This window comes from Schistocerca serialis, chromosome 9 (genome assembly GCF_023864345.2).
Source record: "Schistocerca serialis cubense isolate TAMUIC-IGC-003099 chromosome 9, iqSchSeri2.2, whole genome shotgun sequence".
Taxonomy (NCBI): domain Eukaryota; kingdom Metazoa; phylum Arthropoda; class Insecta; order Orthoptera; family Acrididae; genus Schistocerca; species Schistocerca serialis.
The window spans coordinates 445,241,923-445,251,755 of NC_064646.1; the positions used below are offsets into that span (position 1 = coordinate 445,241,923).

At 52.8% G+C, this 9,833-nt stretch overlaps 29 non-coding genes across 29 annotated transcripts; 14 read left to right on the forward strand and 15 right to left on the reverse strand.

Moving 5' to 3' along the window:
* Nucleotides 1-15: 15 nt before the first annotated feature.
* Trnai-uau (transfer RNA isoleucine (anticodon UAU)) lies at nt 16-107 on the reverse strand. The gene is given in 2 exon segments: nt 16-51; nt 70-107. It is a non-coding gene; the product is annotated as a tRNA-Ile (tRNA).
* A 378-nt stretch (nt 108-485) lies between these two features.
* On the forward strand, nt 486-558 carry Trnar-acg (transfer RNA arginine (anticodon ACG)). Its single transcript has one exon. It is a non-coding gene; the product is annotated as a tRNA-Arg (tRNA).
* A 287-nt stretch (nt 559-845) lies between these two features.
* Trnam-cau (transfer RNA methionine (anticodon CAU)) lies at nt 846-917 on the forward strand. The gene has a single exon. It is a non-coding gene; the product is annotated as a tRNA-Met (tRNA).
* Nucleotides 918-1,162: 245 nt separating this feature from the next.
* Trnag-gcc (transfer RNA glycine (anticodon GCC)) lies at nt 1,163-1,234 on the reverse strand. The gene has a single exon. It is a non-coding gene; the product is annotated as a tRNA-Gly (tRNA).
* Nucleotides 1,235-1,341: 107 nt separating this feature from the next.
* Nucleotides 1,342-1,413, reverse strand: Trnad-guc (transfer RNA aspartic acid (anticodon GUC)). The gene has a single exon. It is a non-coding gene; the product is annotated as a tRNA-Asp (tRNA).
* A 107-nt stretch (nt 1,414-1,520) lies between these two features.
* Nucleotides 1,521-1,612, reverse strand: Trnai-uau (transfer RNA isoleucine (anticodon UAU)). Its single transcript is given in 2 exon segments — nt 1,521-1,556; nt 1,575-1,612. It is a non-coding gene; the product is annotated as a tRNA-Ile (tRNA).
* Nucleotides 1,613-1,989: 377 nt separating this feature from the next.
* Nucleotides 1,990-2,062, forward strand: Trnar-acg (transfer RNA arginine (anticodon ACG)). Its single transcript has one exon. It is a non-coding gene; the product is annotated as a tRNA-Arg (tRNA).
* Nucleotides 2,063-2,349: 287 nt separating this feature from the next.
* Trnam-cau (transfer RNA methionine (anticodon CAU)) lies at nt 2,350-2,421 on the forward strand. The gene has a single exon. It is a non-coding gene; the product is annotated as a tRNA-Met (tRNA).
* A 245-nt stretch (nt 2,422-2,666) lies between these two features.
* On the reverse strand, nt 2,667-2,738 carry Trnad-guc (transfer RNA aspartic acid (anticodon GUC)). The gene has a single exon. It is a non-coding gene; the product is annotated as a tRNA-Asp (tRNA).
* Nucleotides 2,739-2,845: 107 nt separating this feature from the next.
* On the reverse strand, nt 2,846-2,937 carry Trnai-uau (transfer RNA isoleucine (anticodon UAU)). Its single transcript is given in 2 exon segments — nt 2,846-2,881; nt 2,900-2,937. It is a non-coding gene; the product is annotated as a tRNA-Ile (tRNA).
* Nucleotides 2,938-3,315: 378 nt separating this feature from the next.
* Trnar-acg (transfer RNA arginine (anticodon ACG)) lies at nt 3,316-3,388 on the forward strand. The gene has a single exon. It is a non-coding gene; the product is annotated as a tRNA-Arg (tRNA).
* Nucleotides 3,389-3,675: 287 nt separating this feature from the next.
* Trnam-cau (transfer RNA methionine (anticodon CAU)) lies at nt 3,676-3,747 on the forward strand. Its single transcript has one exon. It is a non-coding gene; the product is annotated as a tRNA-Met (tRNA).
* Nucleotides 3,748-3,992: 245 nt separating this feature from the next.
* On the reverse strand, nt 3,993-4,064 carry Trnag-gcc (transfer RNA glycine (anticodon GCC)). Its single transcript has one exon. It is a non-coding gene; the product is annotated as a tRNA-Gly (tRNA).
* A 107-nt stretch (nt 4,065-4,171) lies between these two features.
* Trnad-guc (transfer RNA aspartic acid (anticodon GUC)) lies at nt 4,172-4,243 on the reverse strand. Its single transcript has one exon. It is a non-coding gene; the product is annotated as a tRNA-Asp (tRNA).
* A 107-nt stretch (nt 4,244-4,350) lies between these two features.
* On the reverse strand, nt 4,351-4,442 carry Trnai-uau (transfer RNA isoleucine (anticodon UAU)). The gene is given in 2 exon segments: nt 4,351-4,386; nt 4,405-4,442. It is a non-coding gene; the product is annotated as a tRNA-Ile (tRNA).
* A 377-nt stretch (nt 4,443-4,819) lies between these two features.
* Trnar-acg (transfer RNA arginine (anticodon ACG)) lies at nt 4,820-4,892 on the forward strand. Its single transcript has one exon. It is a non-coding gene; the product is annotated as a tRNA-Arg (tRNA).
* Nucleotides 4,893-5,179: 287 nt separating this feature from the next.
* Trnam-cau (transfer RNA methionine (anticodon CAU)) lies at nt 5,180-5,251 on the forward strand. Its single transcript has one exon. It is a non-coding gene; the product is annotated as a tRNA-Met (tRNA).
* A 245-nt stretch (nt 5,252-5,496) lies between these two features.
* On the reverse strand, nt 5,497-5,568 carry Trnad-guc (transfer RNA aspartic acid (anticodon GUC)). Its single transcript has one exon. It is a non-coding gene; the product is annotated as a tRNA-Asp (tRNA).
* Nucleotides 5,569-5,675: 107 nt separating this feature from the next.
* On the reverse strand, nt 5,676-5,767 carry Trnai-uau (transfer RNA isoleucine (anticodon UAU)). Its single transcript is given in 2 exon segments — nt 5,676-5,711; nt 5,730-5,767. It is a non-coding gene; the product is annotated as a tRNA-Ile (tRNA).
* Nucleotides 5,768-6,145: 378 nt separating this feature from the next.
* Nucleotides 6,146-6,218, forward strand: Trnar-acg (transfer RNA arginine (anticodon ACG)). The gene has a single exon. It is a non-coding gene; the product is annotated as a tRNA-Arg (tRNA).
* A 287-nt stretch (nt 6,219-6,505) lies between these two features.
* Nucleotides 6,506-6,577, forward strand: Trnam-cau (transfer RNA methionine (anticodon CAU)). Its single transcript has one exon. It is a non-coding gene; the product is annotated as a tRNA-Met (tRNA).
* A 424-nt stretch (nt 6,578-7,001) lies between these two features.
* On the reverse strand, nt 7,002-7,073 carry Trnad-guc (transfer RNA aspartic acid (anticodon GUC)). Its single transcript has one exon. It is a non-coding gene; the product is annotated as a tRNA-Asp (tRNA).
* A 107-nt stretch (nt 7,074-7,180) lies between these two features.
* On the reverse strand, nt 7,181-7,272 carry Trnai-uau (transfer RNA isoleucine (anticodon UAU)). Its single transcript is given in 2 exon segments — nt 7,181-7,216; nt 7,235-7,272. It is a non-coding gene; the product is annotated as a tRNA-Ile (tRNA).
* A 378-nt stretch (nt 7,273-7,650) lies between these two features.
* Nucleotides 7,651-7,723, forward strand: Trnar-acg (transfer RNA arginine (anticodon ACG)). Its single transcript has one exon. It is a non-coding gene; the product is annotated as a tRNA-Arg (tRNA).
* A 287-nt stretch (nt 7,724-8,010) lies between these two features.
* On the forward strand, nt 8,011-8,082 carry Trnam-cau (transfer RNA methionine (anticodon CAU)). Its single transcript has one exon. It is a non-coding gene; the product is annotated as a tRNA-Met (tRNA).
* Nucleotides 8,083-8,506: 424 nt separating this feature from the next.
* On the reverse strand, nt 8,507-8,578 carry Trnad-guc (transfer RNA aspartic acid (anticodon GUC)). The gene has a single exon. It is a non-coding gene; the product is annotated as a tRNA-Asp (tRNA).
* A 107-nt stretch (nt 8,579-8,685) lies between these two features.
* On the reverse strand, nt 8,686-8,777 carry Trnai-uau (transfer RNA isoleucine (anticodon UAU)). Its single transcript is given in 2 exon segments — nt 8,686-8,721; nt 8,740-8,777. It is a non-coding gene; the product is annotated as a tRNA-Ile (tRNA).
* Nucleotides 8,778-9,155: 378 nt separating this feature from the next.
* Trnar-acg (transfer RNA arginine (anticodon ACG)) lies at nt 9,156-9,228 on the forward strand. The gene has a single exon. It is a non-coding gene; the product is annotated as a tRNA-Arg (tRNA).
* Nucleotides 9,229-9,515: 287 nt separating this feature from the next.
* On the forward strand, nt 9,516-9,587 carry Trnam-cau (transfer RNA methionine (anticodon CAU)). The gene has a single exon. It is a non-coding gene; the product is annotated as a tRNA-Met (tRNA).
* Nucleotides 9,588-9,833: the final 246 nt, after the last annotated feature.

Consider the following 9,833-nt stretch of genomic DNA (forward strand, 5'->3'; position numbering starts at 1 on the left):
TAAGAAATAAAAGTATGCCCCAGGTGAGGCTCGAACTCACAACCCCGGCATTGCTCACGGCTACTGCCTTATAAGTACCGTGCGCTAACCAATTGCGCCACTGGGGCTACGACACAGTGTTCTCAGTTAGCGGTATTCACTTTGCTGCAAACCAGTGGTGGCCACAGAAACATACGATCGCCACCTGATGCCATACTGCGACTTTGGCACCTGACTACCAATGCTTCGTGCTATTCTTGTTTCATATGCTACGCTTACATGCACATCAACCGGCTCTGGTCGTCGAGAAAACGCGGGAAAACGCGCGCCTTGCCTTCTGCTACCTGTCGAACAGCGAGAGCAGATGCGTGGCAAGCTCTAAGCTCTGCAGGCGCACTGCGGCCACGCAGCTGGACGAGAGGTACCTTCCTTGGGAGCTTGCTCAGCCATGGAGAACACGTTTCTTCGCCAATTGCACTTGCCTCGTAGAAAGAAATGCTGCCACTGGCCCTGTGGCGCAACGGATAACGCGTCTGACTACGGATCAGAAGATTCCAGGTTCGAATCCTGGCAGGGTCGGCATTTTGTTGGTTGCCGACGCGTAGCTGGGCAGTGGATTTCGTATGTCGACGCATCGTGGAGTGCTTTGTTACTCCTGTGCATCTCGCAGCTGCATGTCGAGTCAATCGTGGTAAATATCGCAGCCTGCAAGCGTCAGCGTAGCGTCAGTCGAGCAAAGTCGAGACAAGTCAAGCTGAGAGCTGTGGGAGATGATACGCAATTAAGTACAGGCGTGTGAAAGCGACGCAGACAACGCTTTCCAAGTGTCCCACGTCACGTGGCGAAGAGCCAGCGCAACCCCAGCCAGCAGAGTGGCGCAGTGGAAGCGTGCTGGGCCCATAACCCAGAGGTCCGTGGATCGAAACCACGCTCTGCTAAAATTATTTCTTTTGCAGACTGTGTCGAGCTCGATTATTACGCCCACAGCGTCGGCTGGGGTGCCTTGATTCAGCGTTAACAGCAAACCCAGTAATTCTGAAGTGTGAAGAATGCGAGAACCACTTCCTAAGATGTAGCATTTTTTAAGATTTTGCACCAACTACACTCCTTGATCGCAAAGTTAATGCTCTTACGACCCCCATACGCGCAACACTCGAACAGGTTTGTGAGATAAAGATCGCATCTCCCCGGCGGGGAATCGAACCCCGGTCTCCCGCGTGGCAGGCGGGGATACTAACCACTATACTACCGAGGATGCGATGTAAACAGGTGCCTGTGTGCGAGAGATATGGTGCAAGTAGCCGCAAACGTCCTACACTAAGTTCGGCGAGTGAAAGAGCAGCAATTAAAAATCGGATGTGCCTCCCCGGCGGGGAATCGAACCCCGGTCTCCCGCGTGACAGGCGGGGATACTAACCACTATACTACCGAGGAATACGCAGCTAGCGTCTCGAATGCACAATTATGTTACTCAAATAGCTGATACATCTCAAACCTAGCCTCCTGTTGCTGTCAGAGACAGCTGCTAAGAAATAAAAGTATGCCCCAGGTGAGGCTCGAACTCACAACCCCGGCAATGCTCACGGCTACTGCCTTATAAGTACCGTGCGCTAACCAATTGCGCCACTGGGGCTACGACACAGTGTTCTCAGTTAGCGGTATTCACTTTGCTGCAAACCAGTGGTGGCCACAGAAACATACGATCGCCACCTGATGCCATACTGCGACTTTGGCACCTGACTACCAATGCTTCGTGCTATTCTTGTTTCATATGCTACGCTTACATGCACATCAACCGGCTCTGGTCGTCGAGAAAACGCGGGAAAACGCGCGCCTTGCCTTCTGCTACCTGTCGAACAGCGAGAGCAGATGCGTGGCAAGCTCTAAGCTCTGCAGGCGCACTGCGGCCACGCAGCTGGACGAGAGGTACCTTCCTTGGGAGCTTGCTCAGCCATGGAGAACACGTTTCTTCGCCAATTGCACTTGCCTCGTAGAAAGAAATGCTGCCCTGGCCCTGTGGCGCAACGGATAACGCGTCTGACTACGGATTAGAAGATTCCAGGTTCGAATCCTGGCAGGGTCGGCATTTTGTTGGTTGCCGACGCGTAGCTGGGCAGTGGATTTCGTATGTCGACGCATCGTGGAGAGCTTTGTTACTCCTGTGCATCTCGCAGCTGCATGTCGAGTCAATCGTGGTAAATATCGCAGCCTGCAAGCGTCAGCGTAGCGTCAGTCGAGCAAAGTCGAGACAAGTCAAGCTGAGAGCTGTGGGAGATGATACGCAATTAAGTACAGGCGTGTGAAAGCGACGCAGACAACGCTTTCCAAGTGTCCCACGTCACGTGGCGAAGAGCCAGCGCAACCCCAGCCAGCAGAGTGGCGCAGTGGAAGCGTGCTGGGCCCATAACCCAGAGGTCCGTGGATCGAAACCACGCTCTGCTAAAATTATTTCTTTTGCAGACTGTGTCGAGCTCGATTATTACGCCCACAGCGTCGGCTGGGGTGCCTTGATTCAGCGTTAACAGCAAACCCAGTAATTCTGAAGTGTGAAGAATGCGAGAACCACTTCCTAAGATGTAGCATTTTTTAAGATTTTGCACCAACTACACTCCTTGATCGCAAAGTTAATGCTCTTACGACCCCCATACGCGCAACACTCGAACAGGTTTGTGAGATAAAAATCGCATCTCCCCGGCGGGGAATCGAACCCCGGTCTCCCGCGTGACAGGCGGGGATACTAACCACTATACTACCGAGGAAGACGCAGCTAGCGTCTCGAATGCACAATTATGTTACTCAAATAGCTGATACATCTCAAACCTAGCCTCCTGTTGCTGTCAGAGACAGCTGCTAAGAAATAAAAGTATGCCCCAGGTGAGGCTCGAACTCACAACCCCGGCATTGCTCACGGCTACTGCCTTATAAGTACCGTGCGCTAACCAATTGCGCCACTGGGGCTACGACACAGTGTTCTCAGTTAGCGGTATTCACTTTGCTGCAAACCAGTGGTGGCCACAGAAACATACGATCGCCACCTGATGCCATACTGCGACTTTGGCACCTGACTACCAATGCTTCGTGCTATTCTTGTTTCATATGCTACGCTTACATGCACATCAACCGGCTCTGGTCGTCGAGAAAACGCGGGAAAACGCGCGCCTTGCCTTCTGCTACCTGTCGAACAGCGAGAGCAGATGCGTGGCAAGCTCTAAGCTCTGCAGGCGCACTGCGGCCACGCAGCTGGACGAGAGGTACCTTCCTTGGGAGCTTGCTCAGCCATGGAGAACACGTTTCTTCGCCAATTGCACTTGCCTCGTAGAAAGAAATGCTGCCACTGGCCCTGTGGCGCAACGGATAACGCGTCTGACTACGGATCAGAAGATTCCAGGTTCGAATCCTGGCAGGGTCGGCATTTTGTTGGTTGCCGACGCGTAGCTGGGCAGTGGATTTCGTATGTCGACGCATCGTGGAGTGCTTTGTTACTCCTGTGCATCTCGCAGCTGCATGTCGAGTCAATCGTGGTAAATATCGCAGCCTGCAAGCGTCAGCGTAGCGTCAGTCGAGCAAAGTCGAGACAAGTCAAGCTGAGAGCTGTGGGAGATGATACGCAATTAAGTACAGGCGTGTGAAAGCGACGCAGACAACGCTTTCCAAGTGTCCCACGTCACGTGGCGAAGAGCCAGCGCAACCCCAGCCAGCAGAGTGGCGCAGTGGAAGCGTGCTGGGCCCATAACCCAGAGGTCTGTGGATCGAAACCACGCTCTGCTAAAATTATTTCTTTTGCAGACTGTGTCGAGCTCGATTATTACGCCCACAGCGTCGGCTGGGGTGCCTTGATTCAGCGTTAACAGCAAACCCAGTAATTCTGAAGTGTGAAGAATGCGAGAACCACTTCCTAAGATGTAGCATTTTTTAAGATTTTGCACCAACTACACTCCTTGATCGCAAAGTTAATGCTCTTACGACCCCCATACGCGCAACACTCGAACAGGTTTGTGAGATAAAGATCGCATCTCCCCGGCGGGGAATCGAACCCCGGTCTCCCGCGTGGCAGGCGGGGATACTAACCACTATACTACCGAGGATGCGATGTAAACAGGTGCCTGTGTGCGAGAGATATGGTGCAAGTAGCCGCAAACGTCCTACACTAAGTTCGGCGAGTGAAAGAGCAGCAATTAAAAATCGGATGTGCCTCCCCGGCGGGGAATCGAACCCCGGTCTCCCGCGTGACAGGCGGGGATACTAACCACTATACTACCGAGGAATACGCAGCTAGCGTCTCGAATGCACAATTATGTTACTCAAATAGCTGATACATCTCAAACCTAGCCTCCTGTTGCTGTCAGAGACAGCTGCTAAGAAATAAAAGTATGCCCCAGGTGAGGCTCGAACTCACAACCCCGGCAATGCTCACGGCTACTGCCTTATAAGTACCGTGCGCTAACCAATTGCGCCACTGGGGCTACGACACAGTGTTCTCAGTTAGCGGTATTCACTTTGCTGCAAACCAGTGGTGGCCACAGAAACATACGATCGCCACCTGATGCCATACTGCGACTTTGGCACCTGACTACCAATGCTTCGTGCTATTCTTGTTTCATATGCTACGCTTACATGCACATCAACCGGCTCTGGTCGTCGAGAAAACGCGGGAAAACGCGCGCCTTGCCTTCTGCTACCTGTCGAACAGCGAGAGCAGATGCGTGGCAAGCTCTAAGCTCTGCAGGCGCACTGCGGCCACGCAGCTGGACGAGAGGTACCTTCCTTGGGAGCTTGCTCAGCCATGGAGAACACGTTTCTTCGCCAATTGCACTTGCCTCGTAGAAAGAAATGCTGCCCTGGCCCTGTGGCGCAACGGATAACGCGTCTGACTACGGATTAGAAGATTCCAGGTTCGAATCCTGGCAGGGTCGGCATTTTGTTGGTTGCCGACGCGTAGCTGGGCAGTGGATTTCGTATGTCGACGCATCGTGGAGAGCTTTGTTACTCCTGTGCATCTCGCAGCTGCATGTCGAGTCAATCGTGGTAAATATCGCAGCCTGCAAGCGTCAGCGTAGCGTCAGTCGAGCAAAGTCGAGACAAGTCAAGCTGAGAGCTGTGGGAGATGATACGCAATTAAGTACAGGCGTGTGAAAGCGACGCAGACAACGCTTTCCAAGTGTCCCACGTCACGTGGCGAAGAGCCAGCGCAACCCCAGCCAGCAGAGTGGCGCAGTGGAAGCGTGCTGGGCCCATAACCCAGAGGTCCGTGGATCGAAACCACGCTCTGCTAAAATTATTTCTTTTGCAGACTGTGTCGAGCTCGATTATTACGCCCACAGCGTCGGCTGGGGTGCCTTGATTCAGCGTTAACAGCAAACCCAGTAATTCTGAAGTGTGAAGAATGCGAGAACCACTTCCTAAGATGTAGCATTTTTTAAGATTTTGCACCAACTACACTCCTTGATCGCAAAGTTAATGCTCTTACGACCCCCATACGCGCAACACTCGAACAGGTTTGTGAGATAAAAATCGCATCTCCCCGGCGGGGAATCGAACCCCGGTCTCCCGCGTGACAGGCGGGGATACTAACCACTATACTACCGAGGAAGACGCAGCTAGCGTCTCGAATGCACAATTATGTTACTCAAATAGCTGATACATCTCAAACCTAGCCTCCTGTTGCTGTCAGAGACAGCTGCTAAGAAATAAAAGTATGCCCCAGGTGAGGCTCGAACTCACAACCCCGGCATTGCTCACGGCTACTGCCTTATAAGTACCGTGCGCTAACCAATTGCGCCACTGGGGCTACGACACAGTGTTCTCAGTTAGCGGTATTCACTTTGCTGCAAACCAGTGGTGGCCACAGAAACATACGATCGCCACCTGATGCCATACTGCGACTTTGGCACCTGACTACCAATGCTTCGTGCTATTCTTGTTTCATATGCTACGCTTACATGCACATCAACCGGCTCTGGTCGTCGAGAAAACGCGGGAAAACGCGCGCCTTGCCTTCTGCTACCTGTCGAACAGCGAGAGCAGATGCGTGGCAAGCTCTAAGCTCTGCAGGCGCACTGCGGCCACGCAGCTGGACGAGAGGTACCTTCCTTGGGAGCTTGCTCAGCCATGGAGAACACGTTTCTTCGCCAATTGCACTTGCCTCGTAGAAAGAAATGCTGCCACTGGCCCTGTGGCGCAACGGATAACGCGTCTGACTACGGATCAGAAGATTCCAGGTTCGAATCCTGGCAGGGTCGGCATTTTGTTGGTTGCCGACGCGTAGCTGGGCAGTGGATTTCGTATGTCGACGCATCGTGGAGTGCTTTGTTACTCCTGTGCATCTCGCAGCTGCATGTCGAGTCAATCGTGGTAAATATCGCAGCCTGCAAGCGTCAGCGTAGCGTCAGTCGAGCAAAGTCGAGACAAGTCAAGCTGAGAGCTGTGGGAGATGATACGCAATTAAGTACAGGCGTGTGAAAGCGACGCAGACAACGCTTTCCAAGTGTCCCACGTCACGTGGCGAAGAGCCAGCGCAACCCCAGCCAGCAGAGTGGCGCAGTGGAAGCGTGCTGGGCCCATAACCCAGAGGTCCGTGGATCGAAACCACGCTCTGCTAAAATTATTTCTTTTGCAGACTGTGTCGAGCTCGATTATTACGCCCACAGCGTCGGCTGGGGTGCCTTGATTCAGCGTTAACAGCAAACCCAGTAATTCTGAAGTGTGAAGAATGCGAGAACCACTTCCTAAGATGTAGCATTTTTTAAGATTTTGCACCAACTACACTCCTTGATCGCAAAGTTAATGCTCTTACGACCCCCATACGCGCAACACTCGAACAGGTTTGTGAGATAAAAATCGCATCTCCCCGGCGGGGAATCGAACCCCGGTCTCCCGCGTGACCGGCGGCGATACTAACCACTATACTACCGAGGATGCGATGTAAACAGGTGCCTGTGTGCGAGAGATATGGTGCAAGTAGCCGCAAACGTCCTACACTAAGTTCGGAGAGTGAAAAAGCAGCAATTAAAAATCGGATGTGCCTCCCCGGCGGGGAATCGAACCCCGGTCTCCCGCGTGACAGGCGGGGATACGAACCACTATACTACCGAGGAAGACGCAGCTAGCGTCTCGAATGCACAATTATGTTACTCAAATAGCTGATACATCTCAAACCTAGCCTCCTGTTGCTGTCAGAGACAGCTGCTAAGAAATAAAAGTATGCCCCAGGTGAGGCTCGAACTCACAACCCCGGCATTGCTCACGGCTACTGCCTTATAAGTACCGTGCGCTAACCAATTGCGCCACTGGGGCTACGACACAGTGTTCTCAGTTAGCGGTATTCACTTTGCTGCAATCCAGTGGTGGCCACAGAAACATACGATCGCCACCTGATGCCATACTGCGACTTTGGCACCTGACTACCAATGCTTCGTGCTATTCTTGTTTCATATGCTACGCTTACATGCACATCAACCGGCTCTGGTCGTCGAGAAAACGCGGGAAAACGCGCGCCTTGCCTTCTGCTACCTGTCGAACAGCGAGAGCAGATGCGTGGCAAGCTCTAAGCTCTGCAGGCGCACTGCGGCCACGCAGCTGGACGAGAGGTACCTTCCTTGGGAGCTTGCTCAGCCATGGAGAACACGTTTCTTCGCCAATTGCACTTGCCTCGTAGAAAGAAATGCTGCCACTGGCCCTGTGGCGCAACGGATAACGCGTCTGACTACGGATCAGAAGATTCCAGGTTCGAATCCTGGCAGGGTCGGCATTTTGTTGGTTGCCGACGCGTAGCTGGGCAGTGGATTTCGTATGTCGACGCATCGTGGAGTGCTTTGTTACTCCTGTGCATCTCGCAGCTGCATGTCGAGTCAATCGTGGTAAATATCGCAGCCTGCAAGCGTCAGCGTAGCGTCAGTCGAGCAAAGTCGAGACAAGTCAAGCTGAGAGCTGTGGGAGATGATACGCAATTAAGTACAGGCGTGTGAAAGCGACGCAGACAACGCTTTCCAAGTGTCCCACGTCACGTGGCGAAGAGCCAGCGCAACCCCAGCCAGCAGAGTGGCGCAGTGGAAGCGTGCTGGGCCCATAACCCAGAGGTCCGTGGATCGAAACCACGCTCTGCTAAAATTATTTCTTTTGCAGACTGTGTCGAGCTCGATTATTACGCCCACAGCGTCGGCTGGGGTGCCTTGATTCAGCGTTAACAGCAAACCCAGTAATTCTGAAGTGTGAAGAATGCGAGAACCACTTCCTAAGATGTAGCATTTTTTAAGATTTTGCACCAACTACACTCCTTGATCGCAAAGTTAATGCTCTTACGACCCCCATACGCGCAACACTCGAACAGGTTTGTGAGATAAAAATCGCATCTCCCCGGCGGGGAATCGAACCCCGGTCTCCCGCGTGACCGGCGGCGATACTAACCACTATACTACCGAGGATGCGATGTAAACAGGTGCCTGTGTGCGAGAGATATGGTGCAAGTAGCCGCAAACGTCCTACACTAAGTTCGGAGAGTGAAAAAGCAGCAATTAAAAATCGGATGTGCCTCCCCGGCGGGGAATCGAACCCCGGTCTCCCGCGTGACAGGCGGGGATACGAACCACTATACTACCGAGGAAGACGCAGCTAGCGTCTCGAATGCACAATTATGTTACTCAAATAGCTGATACATCTCAAACCTAGCCTCCTGTTGCTGTCAGAGACAGCTGCTAAGAAATAAAAGTATGCCCCAGGTGAGGCTCGAACTCACAACCCCGGCATTGCTCACGGCTACTGCCTTATAAGTACCGTGCGCTAACCAATTGCGCCACTGGGGCTACGACACAGTGTTCTCAGTTAGCGGTATTCACTTTGCTGCAATCCAGTGGTGGCCACAGAAACATACGATCGCCACCTGATGCCATACTGCGACTTTGGCACCTGACTACCAATGCTTCGTGCTATTCTTGTTTCATATGCTACGCTTACATGCACATCAACCGGCTCTGGTCGTCGAGAAAACGCGGGAAAACGCGCGCCTTGCCTTCTGCTACCTGTCGAACAGCGAGAGCAGATGCGTGGCAAGCTCTAAGCTCTGCAGGCGCACTGCGGCCACGCAGCTGGACGAGAGGTACCTTCCTTGGGAGCTTGCTCAGCCATGGAGAACACGTTTCTTCGCCAATTGCACTTGCCTCGTAGAAAGAAATGCTGCCACTGGCCCTGTGGCGCAACGGATAACGCGTCTGACTACGGATCAGAAGATTCCAGGTTCGAATCCTGGCAGGGTCGGCATTTTGTTGGTTGCCGACGCGTAGCTGGGCAGTGGATTTCGTATGTCGACGCATCGTGGAGTGCTTTGTTACTCCTGTGCATCTCGCAGCTGCATGTCGAGTCAATCGTGGTAAATATCGCAGCCTGCAAGCGTCAGCGTAGCGTCAGTCGAGCAAAGTCGAGACAAGTCAAGCTGAGAGCTGTGGGAGATGATACGCAATTAAGTACAGGCGTGTGAAAGCGACGCAGACAACGCTTTCCAAGTGTCCCACGTCACGTGGCGAAGAGCCAGCGCAACCCCAGCCAGCAGAGTGGCGCAGTGGAAGCGTGCTGGGCCCATAACCCAGAGGTCCGTGGATCGAAACCACGCTCTGCTAAAATTATTTCTTTTGCAGACTGTGTCGAGCTCGATTATTACGCCCACAGCGTCGGCTGGGGTGCCTTGATTCAGCGTTAACAGCAAACCCAGTAATTCTGAAGTGTGAAGAATGCGAGAACCACTTCCTAAGATGTAGCATTTTTTAAGATTTTGCACCAACTACACTCCTTGATCGCAAAGTTAATGCTCTTACGACCCCCATACGCGCAACACTCGAACAGGTTTGTGAGATAAAAATCGCATC